The sequence below is a fragment of the Microcebus murinus genome, unplaced genomic scaffold (assembly GCF_040939455.1).
Source record: "Microcebus murinus isolate Inina unplaced genomic scaffold, M.murinus_Inina_mat1.0 scaf038_hap2_Mmur4.0, whole genome shotgun sequence".
NCBI lineage: Eukaryota > Metazoa > Chordata > Mammalia > Primates > Cheirogaleidae > Microcebus > Microcebus murinus.
This window is the reverse complement of record NW_027438984.1, coordinates 1-23557: the sequence shown is the minus strand read 5'-3', so window position 1 is coordinate 23557 and position 23557 is coordinate 1. Positions and strand designations below refer to the sequence as shown.

The window sequence follows — 23557 nt, the reverse complement described above, 5'->3', positions numbered from 1 at the left end:
CGGTTGAGTTCTCCGGCCGGCCGGGTCCCGCGGGCTCCCAGGGACGGGGGTGATGGGCGGGGCGGGGCGGGGCGGGGCAGGGCGGGGGGCTGTCTCTCTCTACACACACACACACACACTCACACTCACTCACACTCACACAAGATGCGCCTCCACGGCTGGACTCGCCAAGGTGGAGCCCTCCCAGCCCCCCTCGTCTCCTCGCCCGGCCTCCTTCACCTACCCGCTGCCCACCCCCAGGGCGTCGCTGCCTGCCGCTGACTGCGCACGCGCGGGACGCTCGCCCTTTGACCCCAGCCAGGGGCCGCCCTCCCCCACAACCCCTTTCAGCTGCGCCCCCCTCCTCGCCCTGTGGGTGGGCTGCCGCCTATTCCCCCGGGCCAGGGCTGGGGCACAGCCAGTGTATGGGGCGTCTCTCTCTGGGGATGTGTCCCATGGGTGGGGTGGGGTGGCGTGGTTTGGGGGGCGCTGAAGAAATCAGTCCCCTCCATCTCCTACCTCTGGAAAACGCCCAAGCCCGTGGAGAACTGCCGGCACCGCTTCGTGGGGGCCGGGCCCTCCTCCGTGTCCTCCGGTGGCCCAGTCCAAGGGGCCTGGGCCTGGCCGGGGCTGCATTGGACCCCGACCACCCTGGCGTGTGGACTCGCTAAAAATCGGCCATTAGATATTGGATTCCAGCTTCCTGGAGGTCATTTCACTAATGAGTGCACCGGAAAGAGTTTCCTAATCCATCTGTGAGGGTGGCAACTGAAAGAGAATTTTAAAGCTGACAGAATAGGCGAGGGAAGGCATAGGAGATTTCCACACCCAGCAAGGAAGCCTTTCCCGAAATGGAAGAAAGAAACGAGCAAACAGAGACACCGGTAGCCCGCCCGGAAAAGAGTCTGCCCCTGAGAGAAAGCACCCTGACCAGGTTCACCCGTGGGTGGGTGGCGAGCTAGCGGCATTCAGAAGAGCGAGGCCCGCAGTCTGTGCGGAAGACACCTGCGCTCGGGTGTGTGTGGCGGCGCGATTCACAAGCAGCTCTAGATGTTAAACCAAGGAGAAGCCAGGGAGTTCCCAACGCCCCAGGTGTCCTCAGCCCACGACTGGCTGCTGTGGGAATGCGAAGCCCGGCTCCTTGTCTCAGAGCGGGGTTCCCAGGAGGATCAGGCTGAAGCTGGGACTTGGCCTCAAAGTGTCCCCTCGCATGGCCACCCCCTTCCCCTTCCTGCTCCTCTACTCCTGGTGCCCCTCCATCCAGGGGCCAGACCTTAAAGAGTCACCGCAAGAGAATCCTGGTCCCAAAGGAGCCTTCTGGGGGACCGGTGCTGAGAGAGGTTGTGGGCATGGCCCGCTGGGGCTCTGCCCGACCCAGGGCTGAGAGATGCCACCTCCCAGCTCTGGGTCCCTGCAGGAAGTGTTGGCAAGCACAGGGCCGGTCCTCCAAAGGCCCAGGTGCAGGGAGCCCAGGCCAAGCAGCCTGTGGAAGAACCCACTTGCCGTGCCACCCCGGGAACAGGACTGCAGGCCCCGGCCCTTCCCACCTCCTCCTCCTCCTCCTCCTCCTCCTCCTCCACCCCCCCGCCCCCCCCCCACAGGGCACAGGGCTCAGAGACACCTCAGACTCTTGCTACCCAAAGTGCAAAGGGCATCAGTTGCTCCTCCAACCCCCCTCCCCCCGCCCAGCAGACCACGTTGTCCAGCCAGCCCCCGGGCCTCCCTGGGGTGCCCAGCACAAAAGTGCAGACACCCACCGGACCCTCAATCTCAGTTTTCGGATGTTTTTGCCACTCTAAGGACCCGCAGGCCAGCTGGGCCTTCGGGCAGGACAGAGAGCCCCGGAATCCGACGTGGAGAGCTGCGTGTACGTCCCCATCAGGAGGCGGTCCCCACCTCCGCGGCTCTCCCCTTGCGGGGAGCGGCAGCCCAGCCGGCAGCCGCAGGGCCTCAGGGAAGACACCAGGCTGGGCCCCCGCGGCACAGCGGGGGCACGTCCCCCGCACTCACGCGACTTAGGGACGGCTGCTGGAGACTGCTGCGGCCACCCTGCTGCCGGGTTTCTGGAGGGCTTCCTGGAAGCAGCGTCCACACCAAGCCCTTGGAAGGCCCAGGCGACGGAGGAGCCGGTCAGGCAGGGGCCGAGGACGGTGAGAGGCCGGGCGGGCGGGAAGGAGCATGTCAGGCAGGGGCAGAGGACGGTGACCGGCCGGGCGGGGAGGAGCCGGTCAGGCGGGGGCCCAGGACAGTGACGGGCCTGGCCGGGGAGGAGTGCGTCAGGCAGGGGCAGAGGAGACGGGCTGGGTAAGGGTTAGGGTTACAGTTAGGGCACAATTCACAATCGCAAAGACGTGGAAGCGACCCGAGTGCCCATCCATCCAGGAGTGCATCAATAAAATGTGGCGCGTGGACACCACGGAGTGCCATTCGGCTGTGAGGAGCAGCGGTGAGAGGGCGCCTCTCGTGTTCTCCTGGCCAGAGCTGGAACCCGTTCCAGTAAGCCAAGTATCCCGAGAATGGACACACGAGCACCACGTGAGCACGCTCACCAGCAAACTGGTACGAACGGATGGACACCTAAGTGGACGGAGAGGAATCACCTTCATCGGGTGGGTGTCGGGCGGGTGGGGGGAGGGGAGGGGCATACACATCCATTAGGCATGGGGTGGGTGCGCACCGACTGGGGGATGGGCGCACTTGAAGCTCTGACCCGAGGGGGGAGGCTTGGAGAGGGCAAGGCACCCGACCTTAACATTGGTACCCCCACAATACGCTGGAACAACATGAGAGGTGTATGAATAAGAACACAGGGGGGGCCGGGCGCGGTGGCTCACGCCTGTAATCCTAGCTCTCTGGGAGGCCGAGGCGGGCGGATTGCTCCAGGTCAGGAGTTCGAAACCAGCCTGAGCAAGAGCGAGACCCCGTCTCTACTAAAAATAGAAAGAAATTAATTGGCCAACTAATATATATAGAAAAACACAGCCGGGCGTGGTGGTGCATGCCTGTAGTCCCAACTACTCGGGAGGCTGAGGCAGCAGGATTGCTTGAGCCCGGAGATTGAGGTTGCTGTGAGCTAGGCTGACGCCATGGCACTCACTCTAGCCTGGGCAGCAAAACGAGACTCTGTCTCAAAAAAAAAAAAAAAAAAAAAGAACACAGGGGGGAGGGCGGCACGGGCAACACATGTCACCTGAATACTTGTACTCCCATCATCTGCTTGAAAAGAGAGAGAAAAGAAAATGCAATCCTAGAGGTAAGAGACACTTTTTAAAAATAATGAATCCGAAGAGAAAAGTAAAAGGAGGCCTGTGGAGCAGGTCTGGGTGTGACTCCGGATCCCCCAACATCAGGTGCCACCACCAAAGATTCCTGCGTGTAGCCCATAGAACCCCAAAAGCAACGGGACGAGTTCTGGTCACGTACTCCCTCAAAATGACATCCTGGCCTTCTTCTGGAACTCCCTCCCCTCTCAGACTCTCAAGGTTTCCTCCAGCGTGTCGGTTCCCACAGAGCAGACCTTTGGTCTGAGACCTGACAGTCCAGATGCCACGCATGCTGCCGCGTGGCGGCGGTGTCGCGGCTTGGGACAAGAGGAGGCCCCACGGTGCGGGCTGGGGCGCCAGGCACCGCGCGGGCGCTGAGGGTGGGGGTGACCCCCACCCCGGGCCGCCGCCGCGCTCCCAGAAAGGGGACAGAACAAGAGGCAAAAAAAAAAAAAAAAAAAAAAAAAAAAGCAGCAGCCTGTGGCACCCGGTATTCCCAGGCGGTCTCCCATCCAAGTACTAACCAGGCCCGACCCTGCTTAGCTTCCGAGACCAGACGAGATCGGGGGCGTTCAGGGTGGTGTGGCCCTAGACGGCGGCGGAGGGCGCCCCTGCCCCGCTCAAGAAGCCGAGCCTCTCTGGGCTTCCCCGCCGCCGCCTCCCGCCCCAGGCCCCGCGCCGGGCCGGGCCGGTTGAGTTCTCCGGCCGGCCGGGTCCCGCGGGCTCCCAGGGACGGGGGTGATGGGCGGGGCGGGGCGGGGCGGGGCAGGGCGGGGGGCTGTCTCTCTCTACACACACACACACACACTCACACTCACTCACACTCACACAAGATGCGCCTCCACGGCTGGACTCGCCAAGGTGGAGCCCTCCCAGCCCCCCTCGTCTCCTCGCCCGGCCTCCTTCACCTACCCGCTGCCCACCCCCAGCGCGTGGCTGCCTGCCGCTGACTGCGCACGCGCGGGACGCTGGCCCTTTGACCCCAGCCAGGGGCCGCCCTCCCCCACAACCCCTTTCAGCTGCGCCCCCCTCCTCGCCCTGTGGGTGGGCTGCCGCCTATTCCCCCGGGCCAGGGCTGGGGCACAGCCAGTGTATGGGGCGTCTCTCTCTGGGGATGTGTCCCATGGGTGGGGTGGGGTGGCGTGGTTTGGGGGGCGCTGAAGAAATCAGTCCCCTCCATCTCCTACCTCTGGAAAACGCCCAAGCCCGTGGAGAACTGCCGGCACCGCTTCGTGGGGGCCGGGCCCTCCTCCGTGTCCTCCGGTGGCCCAGTCCAAGGGGCCTGGGCCTGGCCGGGGCTGCATTGGACCCCGACCACCCTGGCGTGTGGACTCGCTAAAAATCGGCCATTAGATATTGGATTCCAGCTTCCTGGAGGTCATTTCACTAATGAGTGCACCGGAAAGAGTTTCCTAATCCATCTGTGAGGGTGGCAACTGAAAGAGAATTTTAAAGCTGACAGAATAGGCGAGGGAAGGCATAGGAGATTTCCACACCCAGCAAGGAAGCCTTTCCCGAAATGGAAGAAAGAAACGAGCAAACAGAGACACCGGTAGCCCGCCCGGAAAAGAGTCTGCCCCTGAGAGAAAGCACCCTGACCAGGTTCACCCGTGGGTGGGTGGCGAGCTAGCGGCATTCAGAAGAGCGAGGCCCGCAGTCTGTGCGGAAGACACCTGCGCTCGGGTGTGTGTGGCGGCGCGATTCACAAGCAGCTCTAGATGTTAAACCAAGGAGAAGCCAGGGAGTTCCCAACGCCCCAGGTGTCCTCAGCCCACGACTGGCTGCTGTGGGAATGCGAAGCCCGGCTCCTTGTCTCAGAGCGGGGTTCCCAGGAGGATCAGGCTGAAGCTGGGACTTGGCCTCAAAGTGTCCCCTCGCATGGCCACCCCCTTCCCCTTCCTGCTCCTCTACTCCTGGTGCCCCTCCATCCAGGGGCCAGACCTTAAAGAGTCACCGCAAGAGAATCCTGGTCCCAAAGGAGCCTTCTGGGGGACCGGTGCTGAGAGAGGTTGTGGGCATGGCCCGCTGGGGCTCTGCCCGACCCAGGGCTGAGAGATGCCACCTCCCAGCTCTGGGTCCCTGCAGGAAGTGTTGGCAAGCACAGGGCCGGTCCTCCAAAGGCCCAGGTGCAGGGAGCCCAGGCCAAGCAGCCTGTGGAAGAAGCCACTTGCCGTGCCACCCCGGGAACAGGACTGCAGGCCCCGGCCCTTCCCACCTCCTCCTCCTCCTCCTCCTCCTCCTCCTCCACCCCCCCGCCCCCCCCCACAGGGCACAGGGCTCAGAGACACCTCAGACTCTTGCTACCCAAAGTGCAAAGGGCATCAGTTGCTCCTCCAACCCCCCTCCCCCCGCCCAGCAGACCACGTTGTCCAGCCAGCCCCCGGGCCTCCCTGGGGTGCCCAGCACAAAAGTGCAGACACCCACCGGACCCTCAATCTCAGTTTTCGGATGTTTTTGCCACTCTAAGGACCCGCAGGCCAGCTGGGCCTTCGGGCAGGACAGAGAGCCCCGGAATCCGACGTGGAGAGCTGCGTGTACGTCCCCATCAGGAGGCGGTCCCCACCTCCGCGGCTCTCCCCTTGCGGGGAGCGGCAGCCCAGCCGGCAGCCGCAGGGCCTCAGGGAAGACACCAGGCTGGGCCCCCGCGGCACAGCGGGGGCACGTCCCCCGCACTCACGCGACTTAGGGACGGCTGCTGGAGACTGCTGCGGCCACCCTGCTGCCGGGTTTCTGGAGGGCTTCCTGGAAGCAGCGTCCACACCAAGCCCTTGGAAGGCCCAGGCGACGGAGGAGCCGGTCAGGCAGGGGCCGAGGACGGTGAGAGGCCGGGCGGGCGGGAAGGAGCATGTCAGGCAGGGGCAGAGGACGGTGACCGGCCGGGCGGGGAGGAGCCGGTCAGGCGGGGGCCCAGGACAGTGACGGGCCTGGCCGGGGAGGAGTGCGTCAGGCAGGGGCAGAGGAGACGGGCTGGGTAAGGGTTAGGGTTACAGTTAGGGCACAATTCACAATCGCAAAGACGTGGAAGCGACCCGAGTGCCCATCCATCCAGGAGTGCATCAATAAAATGTGGCGCGTGGACACCACGGAGTGCCATTCGGCTGTGAGGAGCAGCGGTGAGAGGGCGCCTCTCGTGTTCTCCTGGCCAGAGCTGGAACCCGTTCCAGTAAGCCAAGTATCCCGAGAATGGACACACGAGCACCACGTGAGCGCGCTCACCAGCAAATTGGTACGAACGGATGGACACCTAAGTGGACGGAGAGGAATCACCTTCATCGGGTGGGTGTCGGGCGGGTGGGGGGAGGGGAGGGGCATACACATCCATTAGGCATGGGGTGGGTGCGCACCGACTGGGGGATGGGCGCACTTGAAGCTCTGACCCGAGGGGGGAGGCTTGGAGAGGGCAAGGCACCCGACCTTAACATTGGTACCCCCACAATACGCTGGAACAACATGAGAGGTGTATGAATAAGAACACAGGGGGGGCCGGGCGCGGTGGCTCACGCCTGTAATCCTAGCTCTCTGGGAGGCCGAGGCGGGCGGATTGCTCCAGGTCAGGAGTTCGAAACCAGCCTGAGCAAGAGCGAGACCCCGTCTCTACTAAAAATAGAAAGAAATTAATTGGCCAACTAATATATATAGAAAAACACAGCCGGGCGTGGTGGTGCATGCCTGTAGTCCCAACTACTCGGGAGGCTGAGGCAGCAGGATTGCTTGAGCCCGGAGATTGAGGTTGCTGTGAGCTAGGCTGACGCCATGGCACTCACTCTAGCCTGGGCAGCAAAACGAGACTCTGTCTCAAAAAAAAAAAAAAAAAAAAAAGAACACAGGGGGGAGGGCGGCACGGGCAACACATGTCACCTGAATACTTGTACTCCCATCATCTGCTTGAAAAGAGAGAGAAAAGAAAATGCAATCATAGAGGTAAGAGACACTTTTTAAAAATAATGAATCCGAAGAGAAAAGTAAAAGGAGGCCTGTGGAGCAGGTCTGGGTGTGACTCCGGATCCCCCAACATCAGGTGCCACCACCAAAGATTCCTGCGTGTAGCCCATAGAACCCCAAAAGCAACGGGACGAGTTCTGGTCACGTACTCCCTCAAAATGACATCCTGGCCTTCTTCTGGAACTCCCTCCCCTCTCAGACTCTCAAGGTTTCCTCCAGCGTGTCGGTTCCCACAGAGCAGACCTTTGGTCTGAGACCTGACAGTCCAGATGCCACGCATGCTGCCGCGTGGCGGCGGTGTCGCGGCTTGGGACAAGAGGAGGCCCCACGGTGCGGGCTGGGGCGCCAGGCACCGCGCGGGCGCTGAGGGTGGGGGTGACCCCCACCCCGGGCCGCCGCCGCGCTCCCAGAAAGGGGACAGAACAAGAGGCAAAAAAAAAAAAAAAAAAAAAAAAAAAGCAGCAGCCTGTGGCACCCGGTATTCCCAGGCGGTCTCCCATCCAAGTACTAACCAGGCCCGACCCTGCTTAGCTTCCGAGACCAGACGAGATCGGGGGCGTTCAGGGTGGTGTGGCCCTAGACGGCGGCGGAGGGCGCCCCTGCCCCGCTCAAGAAGCCGAGCCTCTCTGGGCTTCCCCGCCGCCGCCTCCCGCCCCAGGCCCCGCGCCGGGCCGGGCCGGTTGAGTTCTCCGGCCGGCCGGGTCCCGCGGGCTCCCAGGGACGGGGGTGATGGGCGGGGCGGGGCGGGGCGGGGCAGGGCGGGGGGCTGTCTCTCTCTACACACACACACACACACTCACACTCACTCACACTCACACAAGATGCGCCTCCACGGCTGGACTCGCCAAGGTGGAGCCCTCCCAGCCCCCCTCGTCTCCTCGCCCGGCCTCCTTCACCTACCCGCTGCCCACCCCCAGCGCGTGGCTGCCTGCCGCTGACTGCGCACGCGCGGGACGCTGGCCCTTTGACCCCAGCCAGGGGCCGCCCTCCCCCACAACCCCTTTCAGCTGCGCCCCCCTCCTCGCCCTGTGGGTGGGCTGCCGCCTATTCCCCCGGGCCAGGGCTGGGGCACAGCCAGTGTATGGGGCGTCTCTCTCTGGGGATGTGTCCCATGGGTGGGGTGGGGTGGCGTGGTTTGGGGGGCGCTGAAGAAATCAGTCCCCTCCATCTCCTACCTCTGGAAAACGCCCAAGCCCGTGGAGAACTGCCGGCACCGCTTCGTGGGGGCCGGGCCCTCCTCCGTGTCCTCCGGTGGCCCAGTCCAAGGGGCCTGGGCCTGGCCGGGGCTGCATTGGACCCCGACCACCCTGGCGTGTGGACTCGCTAAAAATCGGCCATTAGATATTGGATTCCAGCTTCCTGGAGGTCATTTCACTAATGAGTGCACCGGAAAGAGTTTCCTAATCCATCTGTGAGGGTGGCAACTGAAAGAGAATTTTAAAGCTGACAGAATAGGCGAGGGAAGGCATAGGAGATTTCCACACCCAGCAAGGAAGCCTTTCCCGAAATGGAAGAAAGAAACGAGCAAACAGAGACACCGGTAGCCCGCCCGGAAAAGAGTCTGCCCCTGAGAGAAAGCACCCTGACCAGGTTCACCCGTGGGTGGGTGGCGAGCTAGCGGCATTCAGAAGAGCGAGGCCCGCAGTCTGTGCGGAAGACACCTGCGCTCGGGTGTGTGTGGCGGCGCGATTCACAAGCAGCTCTAGATGTTAAACCAAGGAGAAGCCAGGGAGTTCCCAACGCCCCAGGTGTCCTCAGCCCACGACTGGCTGCTGTGGGAATGCGAAGCCCGGCTCCTTGTCTCAGAGCGGGGTTCCCAGGAGGATCAGGCTGAAGCTGGGACTTGGCCTCAAAGTGTCCCCTCGCATGGCCACCCCCTTCCCCTTCCTGCTCCTCTACTCCTGGTGCCCCTCCATCCAGGGGCCAGACCTTAAAGAGTCACCGCAAGAGAATCCTGGTCCCAAAGGAGCCTTCTGGGGGACCGGTGCTGAGAGAGGTTGTGGGCATGGCCCGCTGGGGCTCTGCCCGACCCAGGGCTGAGAGATGCCACCTCCCAGCTCTGGGTCCCTGCAGGAAGTGTTGGCAAGCACAGGGCCGGTCCTCCAAAGGCCCAGGTGCAGGGAGCCCAGGCCAAGCAGCCTGTGGAAGAAGCCACTTGCCGTGCCACCCCGGGAACAGGACTGCAGGCCCCGGCCCTTCCCACCTCCTCCTCCTCCTCCTCCTCCTCCTCCTCCACCCCCCCGCCCCCCCCCACAGGGCACAGGGCTCAGAGACACCTCAGACTCTTGCTACCCAAAGTGCAAAGGGCATCAGTTGCTCCTCCAACCCCCCTCCCCCCGCCCAGCAGACCACGTTGTCCAGCCAGCCCCCGGGCCTCCCTGGGGTGCCCAGCACAAAAGTGCAGACACCCACCGGACCCTCAATCTCAGTTTTCGGATGTTTTTGCCACTCTAAGGACCCGCAGGCCAGCTGGGCCTTCGGGCAGGACAGAGAGCCCCGGAATCCGACGTGGAGAGCTGCGTGTACGTCCCCATCAGGAGGCGGTCCCCACCTCCGCGGCTCTCCCCTTGCGGGGAGCGGCAGCCCAGCCGGCAGCCGCAGGGCCTCAGGGAAGACACCAGGCTGGGCCCCCGCGGCACAGCGGGGGCACGTCCCCCGCACTCACGCGACTTAGGGACGGCTGCTGGAGACTGCTGCGGCCACCCTGCTGCCGGGTTTCTGGAGGGCTTCCTGGAAGCAGCGTCCACACCAAGCCCTTGGAAGGCCCAGGCGACGGAGGAGCCGGTCAGGCAGGGGCCGAGGACGGTGAGAGGCCGGGCGGGCGGGAAGGAGCATGTCAGGCAGGGGCAGAGGACGGTGACCGGCCGGGCGGGGAGGAGCCGGTCAGGCGGGGGCCCAGGACAGTGACGGGCCTGGCCGGGGAGGAGTGCGTCAGGCAGGGGCAGAGGAGACGGGCTGGGTAAGGGTTAGGGTTACAGTTAGGGCACAATTCACAATCGCAAAGACGTGGAAGCGACCCGAGTGCCCATCCATCCAGGAGTGCATCAATAAAATGTGGCGCGTGGACACCACGGAGTGCCATTCGGCTGTGAGGAGCAGCGGTGAGAGGGCGCCTCTCGTGTTCTCCTGGCCAGAGCTGGAACCCGTTCCAGTAAGCCAAGTATCCCGAGAATGGACACACGAGCACCACGTGAGCGCGCTCACCAGCAAATTGGTACGAACGGATGGACACCTAAGTGGACGGAGAGGAATCACCTTCATCGGGTGGGTGTCGGGCGGGTGGGGGGAGGGGAGGGGCATACACATCCATTAGGCATGGGGTGGGTGCGCACCGACTGGGGGATGGGCGCACTTGAAGCTCTGACCCGAGGGGGGAGGCTTGGAGAGGGCAAGGCACCCGACCTTAACATTGGTACCCCCACAATACGCTGGAACAACATGAGAGGTGTATGAATAAGAACACAGGGGGGGCCGGGCGCGGTGGCTCACGCCTGTAATCCTAGCTCTCTGGGAGGCCGAGGCGGGCGGATTGCTCCAGGTCAGGAGTTCGAAACCAGCCTGAGCAAGAGCGAGACCCCGTCTCTACTAAAAATAGAAAGAAATTAATTGGCCAACTAATATATATAGAAAAACACAGCCGGGCGTGGTGGTGCATGCCTGTAGTCCCAACTACTCGGGAGGCTGAGGCAGCAGGATTGCTTGAGCCCGGAGATTGAGGTTGCTGTGAGCTAGGCTGACGCCATGGCACTCACTCTAGCCTGGGCAGCAAAACGAGACTCTGTCTCAAAAAAAAAAAAAAAAAAAAAGAACACAGGGGGGAGGGCGGCACGGGCAACACATGTCACCTGAATACTTGTACTCCCATCATCTGCTTGAAAAGAGAGAGAAAAGAAAATGCAATCCTAGAGGTAAGAGACACTTTTTAAAAATAATGAATCCGAAGAGAAAAGTAAAAGGAGGCCTGTGGAGCAGGTCTGGGTGTGACTCCGGATCCCCCAACATCAGGTGCCACCACCAAAGATTCCTGCGTGTAGCCCATAGAACCCCAAAAGCAACGGGACGAGTTCTGGTCACGTACTCCCTCAAAATGACATCCTGGCCTTCTTCTGGAACTCCCTCCCCTCTCAGACTCTCAAGGTTTCCTCCAGCGTGTCGGTTCCCACAGAGCAGACCTTTGGTCTGAGACCTGACAGTCCAGATGCCACGCATGCTGCCGCGTGGCGGCGGTGTCGCGGCTTGGGACAAGAGGAGGCCCCACGGTGCGGGCTGGGGCGCCAGGCACCGCGCGGGCGCTGAGGGTGGGGGTGACCCCCACCCCGGGCCGCCGCCGCGCTCCCAGAAAGGGGACAGAACAAGAGGCAAAAAAAAAAAAAAAAAAAAAAAAAAAAGCAGCAGCCTGTGGCACCCGGTATTCCCAGGCGGTCTCCCATCCAAGTACTAACCAGGCCCGACCCTGCTTAGCTTCCGAGACCAGACGAGATCGGGGGCGTTCAGGGTGGTGTGGCCCTAGACGGCGGCGGAGGGCGCCCCTGCCCCGCTCAAGAAGCCGAGCCTCTCTGGGCTTCCCCGCCGCCGCCTCCCGCCCCAGGCCCCGCGCCGGGCCGGGCCGGTTGAGTTCTCCGGCCGGCCGGGTCCCGCGGGCTCCCAGGGACGGGGGTGATGGGCGGGGCGGGGCGGGGCGGGGCAGGGCGGGGGGCTGTCTCTCTCTACACACACACACACACACTCACACTCACTCACACTCACACAAGATGCGCCTCCACGGCTGGACTCGCCAAGGTGGAGCCCTCCCAGCCCCCCTCGTCTCCTCGCCCGGCCTCCTTCACCTACCCGCTGCCCACCCCCAGCGCGTGGCTGCCTGCCGCTGACTGCGCACGCGCGGGACGCTGGCCCTTTGACCCCAGCCAGGGGCCGCCCTCCCCCACAACCCCTTTCAGCTGCGCCCCCCTCCTCGCCCTGTGGGTGGGCTGCCGCCTATTCCCCCGGGCCAGGGCTGGGGCACAGCCAGTGTATGGGGCGTCTCTCTCTGGGGATGTGTCCCATGGGTGGGGTGGGGTGGCGTGGTTTGGGGGGCGCTGAAGAAATCAGTCCCCTCCATCTCCTACCTCTGGAAAACGCCCAAGCCCGTGGAGAACTGCCGGCACCGCTTCGTGGGGGCCGGGCCCTCCTCCGTGTCCTCCGGTGGCCCAGTCCAAGGGGCCTGGGCCTGGCCGGGGCTGCATTGGACCCCGACCACCCTGGCGTGTGGACTCGCTAAAAATCGGCCATTAGATATTGGATTCCAGCTTCCTGGAGGTCATTTCACTAATGAGTGCACCGGAAAGAGTTTCCTAATCCATCTGTGAGGGTGGCAACTGAAAGAGAATTTTAAAGCTGACAGAATAGGCGAGGGAAGGCATAGGAGATTTCCACACCCAGCAAGGAAGCCTTTCCCGAAATGGAAGAAAGAAACGAGCAAACAGAGACACCGGTAGCCCGCCCGGAAAAGAGTCTGCCCCTGAGAGAAAGCACCCTGACCAGGTTCACCCGTGGGTGGGTGGCGAGCTAGCGGCATTCAGAAGAGCGAGGCCCGCAGTCTGTGCGGAAGACACCTGCGCTCGGGTGTGTGTGGCGGCGCGATTCACAAGCAGCTCTAGATGTTAAACCAAGGAGAAGCCAGGGAGTTCCCAACGCCCCAGGTGTCCTCAGCCCACGACTGGCTGCTGTGGGAATGCGAAGCCCGGCTCCTTGTCTCAGAGCGGGGTTCCCAGGAGGATCAGGCTGAAGCTGGGACTTGGCCTCAAAGTGTCCCCTCGCATGGCCACCCCCTTCCCCTTCCTGCTCCTCTACTCCTGGTGCCCCTCCATCCAGGGGCCAGACCTTAAAGAGTCACCGCAAGAGAATCCTGGTCCCAAAGGAGCCTTCTGGGGGACCGGTGCTGAGAGAGGTTGTGGGCATGGCCCGCTGGGGCTCTGCCCGACCCAGGGCTGAGAGATGCCACCTCCCAGCTCTGGGTCCCTGCAGGAAGTGTTGGCAAGCACAGGGCCGGTCCTCCAAAGGCCCAGGTGCAGGGAGCCCAGGCCAAGCAGCCTGTGGAAGAAGCCACTTGCCGTGCCACCCCGGGAACAGGACTGCAGGCCCCGGCCCTTCCCACCTCCTCCTCCTCCTCCTCCTCCTCCTCCTCCACCCCCCCGCCCCCCCCCACAGGGCACAGGGCTCAGAGACACCTCAGACTCTTGCTACCCAAAGTGCAAAGGGCATCAGTTGCTCCTCCAACCCCCCTCCCCCCGCCCAGCAGACCACGTTGTCCAGCCAGCCCCCGGGCCTCCCTGGGGTGCCCAGCACAAAAGTGCAGACACCCACCGGACCCTCAATCTCAGTTTTCGGATGTTTTTGCCACTCTAAGGACCCGCAGGCCAGCTGGGCCTTCGGGCAGGACAGAGAGCCCCGGAATCCGACGTGGAGAGCTGCGTGTACGTCCCCATCAGGAGGCGGTCCCCACCTCCGCGGCTCTCCCCTTGCGGGGAGCGGCAGCCCAGCCGGCAGCCGCAGGGCCTCAGGGAAGACACCAGGCTGGGCCCCCGCGGCACAGCGGGGGCACGTCCCCCGCACTCACGCGACTTAGGGACGGCTGCTGGAGACTGCTGCGGCCACCCTGCTGCCGGGTTTCTGGAGGGCTTCCTGGAAGCAGCGTCCACACCAAGCCCTTGGAAGGCCCAGGCGACGGAGGAGCCGGTCAGGCAGGGGCCGAGGACGGTGAGAGGCCGGGCGGGCGGGAAGGAGCATGTCAGGCAGGGGCAGAGGACGGTGACCGGCCGGGCGGGGAGGAGCCGGTCAGGCGGGGGCCCAGGACAGTGACGGGCCTGGCCGGGGAGGAGTGCGTCAGGCAGGGGCAGAGGAGACGGGCTGGGTAAGGGTTAGGGTTACAGTTAGGGCACAATTCACAATCGCAAAGACGTGGAAGCGACCCGAGTGCCCATCCATCCAGGAGTGCATCAATAAAATGTGGCGCGTGGACACCACGGAGTGCCATTCGGCTGTGAGGAGCAGCGGTGAGAGGGCGCCTCTCGTGTTCTCCTGGCCAGAGCTGGAACCCGTTCCAGTAAGCCAAGTATCCCGAGAATGGACACACGAGCACCACGTGAGCGCGCTCACCAGCAAATTGGTACGAACGGATGGACACCTAAGTGGACGGAGAGGAATCACCTTCATCGGGTGGGTGTCGGGCGGGTGGGGGGAGGGGAGGGGCATACACATCCATTAGGCATGGGGTGGGTGCGCACCGACTGGGGGATGGGCGCACTTGAAGCTCTGACCCGAGGGGGGAGGCTTGGAGAGGGCAAGGCACCCGACCTTAACATTGGTACCCCCACAATACGCTGGAACAACATGAGAGGTGTATGAATAAGAACACAGGGGGGGCCGGGCGCGGTGGCTCACGCCTGTAATCCTAGCTCTCTGGGAGGCCGAGGCGGGCGGATTGCTCCAGGTCAGGAGTTCGAAACCAGCCTGAGCAAGAGCGAGACCCCGTCTCTACTAAAAATAGAAAGAAATTAATTGGCCAACTAATATATATAGAAAAACACAGCCGGGCGTGGTGGTGCATGCCTGTAGTCCCAACTACTCGGGAGGCTGAGGCAGCAGGATTGCTTGAGCCCGGAGATTGAGGTTGCTGTGAGCTAGGCTGACGCCATGGCACTCACTCTAGCCTGGGCAGCAAAACGAGACTCTGTCTCAAAAAAAAAAAAAAAAAAAAAAGAACACAGGGGGGAGGGCGGCACGGGCAACACATGTCACCTGAATACTTGTACTCCCATCATCTGCTTGAAAAGAGAGAGAAAAGAAAATGCAATCATAGAGGTAAGAGACACTTTTTAAAAATAATGAATCCGAAGAGAAAAGTAAAAGGAGGCCTGTGGAGCAGGTCTGGGTGTGACTCCGGATCCCCCAACATCAGGTGCCACCACCAAAGATTCCTGCGTGTAGCCCATAGAACCCCAAAAGCAACGGGACGAGTTCTGGTCACGTACTCCCTCAAAATGACATCCTGGCCTTCTTCTGGAACTCCCTCCCCTCTCAGACTCTCAAGGTTTCCTCCAGCGTGTCGGTTCCCACAGAGCAGACCTTTGGTCTGAGACCTGACAGTCCAGATGCCACGCATGCTGCCGCGTGGCGGCGGTGTCGCGGCTTGGGACAAGAGGAGGCCCCACGGTGCGGGCTGGGGCGCCAGGCACCGCGCGGGCGCTGAGGGTGGGGGTGACCCCCACCCCGGGCCGCCGCCGCGCTCCCAGAAAGGGGACAGAACAAGAGGCAAAAAAAAAAAAAAAAAAAAAAAAAAAGCAGCAGCCTGTGGCACCCGGTATTCCCAGGCGGTCTCCCATCCAAGTACTAACCAGGCCCGACCCTGCTTAGCTTCCGAGACCAGACGAGATCGGGGGCGTTCAGGGTGGTGTGGCCCTAGACGGCGGCGGAGGGCGCCCCTGCCCCGCTCAAGAAGCCGAGCCTCTCTGGGCTTCCCCGCCGCCGCCTCCCGCCCCAGGCCCCGCGCCGGGCCGGGCCGGTTGAGTTCTCCGGCCGGCCGGGTCCCGCGGGCTCCCAGGGACGGGGGTGATGGGCGGGGCGGGGCGGGGCGGGGCAGGGCGGGGGGCTGTCTCTCTCTACACACACACACACACACTCACACTCACTCACACTCACACAAGATGCGCCTCCACGGCTGGACTCGCCAAGGTGGAGCCCTCCCAGCCCCCCTCGTCTCCTCGCCCGGCCTCCTTCACCTACCCGCTGCCCACCCCCAGCGCGTGGCTGCCTGCCGCTGACTGCGCACGCGCGGGACGCTGGCCCTTTGACCCCAGCCAGGGGCCGCCCTCCCCCACAACCCCTTTCAGCTGCGCCCCCCTCCTCGCCCTGTGGGTGGGCTGCCGCCTATTCCCCCGGGCCAGGGCTGGGGCACAGCCAGTGTATGGGGCGTCTCTCTCTGGGGATGTGTCCCATGGGTGGGGTGGGGTGGCGTGGTTTGGGGGGCGCTGAAGAAATCAGTCCCCTCCATCTCCTACCTCTGGAAAACGCCCAAGCCCGTGGAGAACTGCCGGCACCGCTTCGTGGGGGCCGGGCCCTCCTCCGTGTCCTCCGGTGGCCCAGTCCAAGGGGCCTGGGCCTGGCCGGGGCTGCATTGGACCCCGACCACCCTGGCGTGTGGACTCGCTAAAAATCGGCCATTAGATATTGGATTCCAGCTTCCTGGAGGTCATTTCACTAATGAGTGCACCGGAAAGAGTTTCCTAATCCATCTGTGAGGGTGGCAACTGAAAGAGAATTTTAAAGCTGACAGAATAGGCGAGGGAAGGCATAGGAGATTTCCACACCCAGCAAGGAAGCCTTTCCCGAAATGGAAGAAAGAAACGAGCAAACAGAGACACCGGTAGCCCGCCCGGAAAAGAGTCTGCCCCTGAGAGAAAGCACCCTGACCAGGTTCACCCGTGGGTGGGTGGCGAGCTAGCGGCATTCAGAAGAGCGAGGCCCGCAGTCTGTGCGGAAGACACCTGCGCTCGGGTGTGTGTGGCGGCGCGATTCACAAGCAGCTCTAGACGTTAAACCAAGGAGAAGCCAGGGAGTTCCCAACGCCCCAGGTGTCCTCAGCCCACGACTGGCTGCTGTGGGAATGCGAAGCCCGGCTCCTTGTCTCAGAGCGGGGTTCCCAGGAGGATCAGGCTGAAGCTGGGACTTGGCCTCAAAGTGTCCCCTCGCATGGCCACCCCCTTCCCCTTCCTGCTCCTCTACTCCTGGTGCCCCTCCATCCAGGGGCCAGACCTTAAAGAGTCACCGCAAGAGAATCCTGGTCCCAAAGGAGCCTTCTGGGGGACCGGTGCTGAGAGAGGTTGTGGGCATGGCCCGCTGGGGCTCTGCCCGACCCAGGGCTGAGAGATGCCACCTCCCAGCTCTGGGTCCCTGCAGGAAGTGTTGGCAAGCACAGGGCCGGTCCTCCAAAGGCCCAGGTGCAGGGAGCCCAGGCCAAGCAGCCTGTGGAAGAAGCCACTTGCCGTGCCACCCCGGGAACAGGACTGCAGGCCCCGGCCCTTCCCACCTCCTCCTCCTCCTCCTCCTCCTCCTCCTCCACCCCCCCGCCCCCCCCCACAGGGCACAGGGCTCAGAGACACCTCAGACTCTTGCTACCCAAAGTGCAAAGGGCATCAGTTGCTCCTCCAACCCCCCTCCCCCCGCCCAGCAGACCACGTTGTCCAGCCAGCCCCCGGGCCTCCCTGGGGTGCCCAGCACAAAAGTGCAGACACCCACCGGACCCTCAATCTCAGTTTTCGGATGTTTTTGCCACTCTAAGGACCCGCAGGCCAGCTGGGCCTTCGGGCAGGACAGAGAGCCCCGGAATCCGACGTGGAGAGCTGCGTGTACGTCCCCATCAGGAGGCGGTCCCCACCTCCGCGGCTCTCCCCTTGCGGGGAGCGGCAGCCCAGCCGGCAGCCGCAGGGCCTCAGGGAAGACACCAGGCTGGGCCCCCGCGGCACAGCGGGGGCACGTCCCCCGCACTCACGCGACTTAGGGACGGCTGCTGGAGACTGCTGCGGCCACCCTGCTGCCGGGTTTCTGGAGGGCTTCCTGGAAGCAGCGTCCACACCAAGCCCTTGGAAGGCCCAGGCGACGGAGGAGCCGGTCAGGCAGGGGCCGAGGACGGTGAGAGGCCGGGCGGGCGGGAAGGAGCATGTCAGGCAGGGGCAGAGGACGGTGACCGGCCGGGCGGGGAGGAGCCGGTCAGGCGGGGGCCCAGGACAGTGACGGGCCTGGCCGGGGAGGAGTGCGTCAGGCAGGGGCAGAGGAGACGGGCTGGGTAAGGGTTAGGGTTACAGTTAGGGCACAATTCACAATCGCAAAGACGTGGAAGCGACCCGAGTGCCCATCCATCCAGGAGTGCATCAATAAAATGTGGCGCGTGGACACCACGGAGTGCCATTCGGCTGTGAGGAGCAGCGGTGAGAGGGCGCCTCTCGTGTTCTCCTGGCCAGAGCTGGAACCCGTTCCAGTAAGCCAAGTATCCCGAGAATGGACACACGAGCACCACGTGAGCGCGCTCACCAGCAAATTGGTACGAACGGATGGACACCTAAGTGGACGGAGAGGAATCACCTTCATCGGGTGGGTGTCGGGCGGGTGGGGGGAGGGGAGGGGCATACACATCCATTAGGCATGGGGTGGGTGCGCACCGACTGGGGGATGGGCGCACTTGAAGCTCTGACCCGAGGGGGGAGGCTTGGAGAGGGCAAGGCACCCGACCTTAACATTGGTACCCCCACAATACGCTGGAACAACATGAGAGGTGTATGAATAAGAACACAGGGGGGGCCGGGCGCGGTGGCTCACGCCTGTAATCCTAGCTCTCTGGGAGGCCGAGGCGGGCGGATTGCTCCAGGTCAGGAGTTCGAAACCAGCCTGAGCAAGAGCGAGACCCCGTCTCTACTAAAAATAGAAAGAAATTAATTGGCCAACTAATATATATAGAAAAACACAGCCGGGCGTGGTGGTGCATGCCTGTAGTCCCAACTACTCGGGAGGCTGAGGCAGCAGGATTGCTTGAGCCCGGAGATTGAGGTTGCTGTGAGCTAGGCTGACGCCATGGCACTCACTCTAGCCTGGGCAGCAAAACGAGACTCTGTCTCAAAAAAAAAAAAAAAAAAAAAGAACACAGGGGGGAGGGCGGCACGGGCAACACATGTCACCTGAATACTTGTACTCCCATCATCTGCTTGAAAAGAGAGAGAAAAGAAAATGCAATCCTAGAGGTAAGAGACACTTTTTAAAAATAATGAATCCGAAGAGAAAAGTAAAAGGAGGCCTGTGGAGCAGGTCTGGGTGTGACTCCGGATCCCCCAACATCAGGTGCCACCACCAAAGATTCCTGCGTGTAGCCCATAGAACCCCAAAAGCAACGGGACGAGTTCTGGTCACGTACTCCCTCAAAATGACATCCTGGCCTTCTTCTGGAACTCCCTCCCCTCTCAGACTCTCAAGGTTTCCTCCAGCGTGTCGGTTCCCACAGAGCAGACCTTTGGTCTGAGACCTGACAGTCCAGATGCCACGCATGCTGCCGCGTGGCGGCGGTGTCGCGGCTTGGGACAAGAGGAGGCCCCACGGTGCGGGCTGGGGCGCCAGGCACCGCGCGGGCGCTGAGGGTGGGGGTGACCCCCACCCCGGGCCGCCGCCGCGCTCCCAGAAAGGGGACAGAACAAGAGGCAAAAAAAAAAAAAAAAAAAAAAAAAAGCAGCAGCCTGTGGCACCCGGTATTCCCAGGCGGTCTCCCATCCAAGTACTAACCAGGCCCGACCCTGCTTAGCTTCCGAGACCAGACGAGATCGGGGGCGTTCAGGGTGGTGTGGCCCTAGACGGCGGCGGAGGGCGCCCCTGCCCCGCTCAAGAAGCCGAGCCTCTCTGGGCTTCCCCGCCGCCGCCTCCCGCCCCAGGCCCCGCGCCGGGCCGGGCCGGTTGAGTTCTCCGGCCGGCCGGGTCCCGCGGGCTCCCAGGGACGGGGGTGATGGGCGGGGCGGGGCGGGGCGGGGCAGGGCGGGGGGCTGTCTCTCTCTACACACACACACACACACTCACACTCACTCACACTCACACAAGATGCGCCTCCACGGCTGGACTCGCCAAGGTGGAGCCCTCCCAGCCCCCCTCGTCTCCTCGCCCGGCCTCCTTCACCTACCCGCTGCCCACCCCCAGCGCGTGGCTGCCTGCCGCTGACTGCGCACGCGCGGGACGCTGGCCCTTTGACCCCAGCCAGGGGCCGCCCTCCCCCACAACCCCTTTCAGCTGCGCCCCCCTCCTCGCCCTGTGGGTGGGCTGCCGCCTATTCCCCCGGGCCAGGGCTGGGGCACAGCCAGTGTATGGGGCGTCTCTCTCTGGGGATGTGTCCCATGGGTGGGGTGGGGTGGCGTGGTTTGGGGGGCGCTGAAGAAATCAGTCCCCTCCATCTCCTACCTCTGGAAAACGCCCAAGCCCGTGGAGAACTGCCGGCACCGCTTCGTGGGGGCCGGGCCCTCCTCCGTGTCCTCCGGTGGCCCAGTCCAAGGGGCCTGGGCCTGGCCGGGGCTGCATTGGACCCCGACCACCCTGGCGTGTGGACTCGCTAAAAATCGGCCATTAGATATTGGATTCCAGCTTCCTGGAGGTCATTTCACTAATGAGTGCACCGGAAAGAGTTTCCTAATCCATCTGTGAGGGTGGCAACTGAAAGAGAATTTTAAAGCTGACAGAATAGGCGAGGGAAGGCATAGGAGATTTCCACACCCAGCAAGGAAGCCTTTCCCGAAATGGAAGAAAGAAACGAGCAAACAGAGACACCGGTAGCCCGCCCGGAAAAGAGTCTGCCCCTGAGAGAAAGCACCCTGACCAGGTTCACCCGTGGGTGGGTGGCGAGCTAGCGGCATTCAGAAGAGCGAGGCCCGCAGTCTGTGCGGAAGACACCTGCGCTCGGGTGTGTGTGGCGGCGCGATTCACAAGCAGCTCTAGATGTTAAACCAAGGAGAAGCCAGGGAGTTCCCAACGCCCCAGGTGTCCTCAGCCCACGACTGGCTGCTGTGGGAATGCGAAGCCCGGCTCCTTGTCTCAGAGCGGGGTTCCCAGGAGGATCAGGCTGAAGCTGGGACTTGGCCTCAAAGTGTCCCCTCGCATGGCCACCCCCTTCCCCTTCCTGCTCCTCTACTCCTGGTGCCCCTCCATCCAGGGGCCAGACCTTAAAGAGTCACCGCAAGAGAATCCTGGTCCCAAAGGAGCCTTCTGGGGGACCGGTGCTGAGAGAGGTTGTGGGCATGGCCCGCTGGGGCTCTGCCCGACCCAGGGCTGAGAGATGCCACCTCCCAGCTCTGGGTCCCTGCAGGAAGTGTTGGCAAGCACAGGGCCGGTCCTCCAAAGGCCCAGGTGCAGGGAGCCCAGGCCAAGCAGCCTGTGGAAGAAGCCACTTGCCGTGCCACCCCGGGAACAGGACTGCAGGCCCCGGCCCTTCCCACCTCCTCCTCCTCCTCCTCCTCCTCCTCCTCCACCCCCCCGCCCCCCCCCACAGGGCACAGGGCTCAGAGACACCTCAGACTCTTGCTACCCAAAGTGCAAAGGGCATCAGTTGCTCCTCCAACCCCCCTCCCCCCGCCCAGCAGACCACGTTGTCCAGCCAGCCCCCGGGCCTCCCTGGGGTGCCCAGCACAAAAGTGCAGACACCCACCGGACCCTCAATCTCAGTTTTCGGATGTTTTTGCCACTCTAAGGACCCGCAGGCCAGCTGGGCCTTCGGGCAGGACAGAGAGCCCCGGAATCCGACGTGGAGAGCTGCGTGTACGTCCCCATCAGGAGGCGGTCCCCACCTCCGCGGCTCTCCCCTTGCGGGGAGCGGCAGCCCAGCCGGCAGCCGCAGGGCCTCAGGGAAGACACCAGGCTGGGCCCCCGCGGCACAGCGGGGGCACGTCCCCCGCACTCACGCGACTTAGGGACGGCTGCTGGAGACTGCTGCGGCCACCCTGCTGCCGGGTTTCTGGAGGGCTTCCTGGAAGCAGCGTCCACACCAAGCCCTTGGAAGGCCCAGGCGACGGAGGAGCCGGTCAGGCAGGGGCCGAGGACGGTGAGAGGCCGGGCGGGCGGGAAGGAGCATGTCAGGCAGGGGCAGAGGACGGTGACCGGCCGGGCGGGGAGGAGCCGGTCAGGCGGGGGCCCAGGACAGTGACGGGCCTGGCCGGGGAGGAGTGCGTCAGGCAGGGGCAGAGGAGACGGGCTGGGTAAGGGTTAGGGTTACAGTTAGGGCACAATTCACAATCGCAAAGACGTGGAAGCGACCCGAGTGCCCATCCATCCAGGAGTGCATCAATAAAATGTGGCGCGTGGACACCACGGAGTGCCATTCGGCTGTGAGGAGCAGCGGTGAGAGGGCGCCTCTCGTGTTCTCCTGGCCAGAGCTGGAACCCGTTCCAGTAAGCCAAGTATCCCGAGAATGGACACACGAGCACCACGTGAGCGCGCTCACCAGCAAATTGGTACGAACGGATGGACACCTAAGTGGACGGAGAGGAATCACCTTCATCGGGTGGGTGTCGGGCGGGTGGGGGGAGGGGAGGGGCATACACATCCATTAGGCATGGGGTGGGTGCGCACCGACTGGGGGATGGGCGCACTTGAAGCTCTGACCCGAGGGGGGAGGCTTGGAGAGGGCAAGGCACCCGACCTTAACATTGGTACCCCCACAATACGCTGGAACAACATGAGAGGTGTATGAATAAGAACACAGGGGGGGCCGGGCGCGGTGGCTCACGCCTGTAATCCTAGCTCTCTGGGAGGCCGAGGCGGGCGGATTGCTCCAGGTCAGGAGTTCGAAACCAGCCTGAGCAAGAGCGAGACCCCGTCTCTACTAAAAATAGAAAGAAATTAATTGGCCAACTAATATATATAGAAAAACACAGCCGGGCGTGGTGGTGCATGCCTGTAGTCCCAACTACTCGGGAGGCTGAGGCAGCAGGATTGCTTGAGCCCGGAGATTGAGGTTGCTGTGAGCTAGGCTGACGCCATGGCACTCACTCTAGCCTGGGCAGCAAAACGAGACTCTGTCTCAAAAAAAAAAAAAAAAAAAAAGAACACAGGGGGGAGGGCGGCACGGGCAACACATGTCACCTGAATACTTGTACTCCCATCATCTGCTTGAAAAGAGAGAGAAAAGAAAATGCAATCATAGAGGTAAGAGACACTTTTTAAAAATAATGAATCCGAAGAGAAAAGTAAAAGGAGGCCTGTGGAGCAGGTCTGGGTGTGACTCCGGATCCCCCAACATCAGGTGCCACCACCAAAGATTCCTGCGTGTAGCCCATAGAACCCCAAAAGCAACGGGACGAGTTCTGGTCACGTACTCCCTCAAAATGACATCCTGGCCTTCTTCTGGAACTCCCTCCCCTCTCAGACTCTCAAGGTTTCCTCCAGCGTGTCGGTTCCCACAGAGCAGACCTTTGGTCTGAGACCTGACAGTCCAGATGCCACGCATGCTGCCGCGTGGCGGCGGTGTCGCGGCTTGGGACAAGAGGAGGCCCCACGGTGCGGGCTGGGGCGCCAGGCACCGCGCGGGCGCTGAGGGTGGGGGTGACCCCCACCCCGGGCCGCCGCCGCGCTCCCAGAAAGGGGACAGAACAAGAGGCAAAAAAAAAAAAAAAAAAAAAAAAAAAGCAGCAGCCTGTGGCACCCGGTATTCCCAGGCGGTCTCCCATCCAAGTACTAACCAGGCCCGACCCTGCTTAGCTTCCGAGACCAGACGAGATCGGGGGCGTTCAGGGTGGTGTGGCCCTAGACGGCGGCGGAGGGCGCCCCTGCCCCGCTCAAGAAGCCGAGCCTCTCTGGGCTTCCCCGCCGCCGCCTCCCGCCCC

General features: G+C 62.9%; 6 non-coding genes across 6 annotated transcripts; all 6 read right to left on the bottom strand.

Annotated features, from left to right (window-relative positions):
• Nucleotides 1–3717: 3717 nt before the first annotated feature.
• On the bottom strand, nt 3718–3836 carry LOC142868697 (5S ribosomal RNA). The gene has a single exon (XR_012917637.1). It is a non-coding gene; the product is annotated as a 5S ribosomal RNA (ribosomal RNA).
• Nucleotides 3837–7647: 3811 nt separating this feature from the next.
• Nucleotides 7648–7766, bottom strand: LOC142868696 (5S ribosomal RNA). Its single transcript, XR_012917636.1, has one exon. It is a non-coding gene; the product is annotated as a 5S ribosomal RNA (ribosomal RNA).
• A 3811-nt stretch (nt 7767–11577) lies between these two features.
• On the bottom strand, nt 11578–11696 carry LOC142868695 (5S ribosomal RNA). The gene has a single exon (XR_012917635.1). It is a non-coding gene; the product is annotated as a 5S ribosomal RNA (ribosomal RNA).
• A 3811-nt stretch (nt 11697–15507) lies between these two features.
• On the bottom strand, nt 15508–15626 carry LOC142868739 (5S ribosomal RNA). Its single transcript, XR_012917674.1, has one exon. It is a non-coding gene; the product is annotated as a 5S ribosomal RNA (ribosomal RNA).
• Nucleotides 15627–19435: 3809 nt separating this feature from the next.
• On the bottom strand, nt 19436–19554 carry LOC142868727 (5S ribosomal RNA). Its single transcript, XR_012917668.1, has one exon. It is a non-coding gene; the product is annotated as a 5S ribosomal RNA (ribosomal RNA).
• A 3810-nt stretch (nt 19555–23364) lies between these two features.
• On the bottom strand, nt 23365–23483 carry LOC142868716 (5S ribosomal RNA). The gene has a single exon (XR_012917656.1). It is a non-coding gene; the product is annotated as a 5S ribosomal RNA (ribosomal RNA).
• Between the last annotated feature and the right edge of the window lie 74 nt (nt 23484–23557).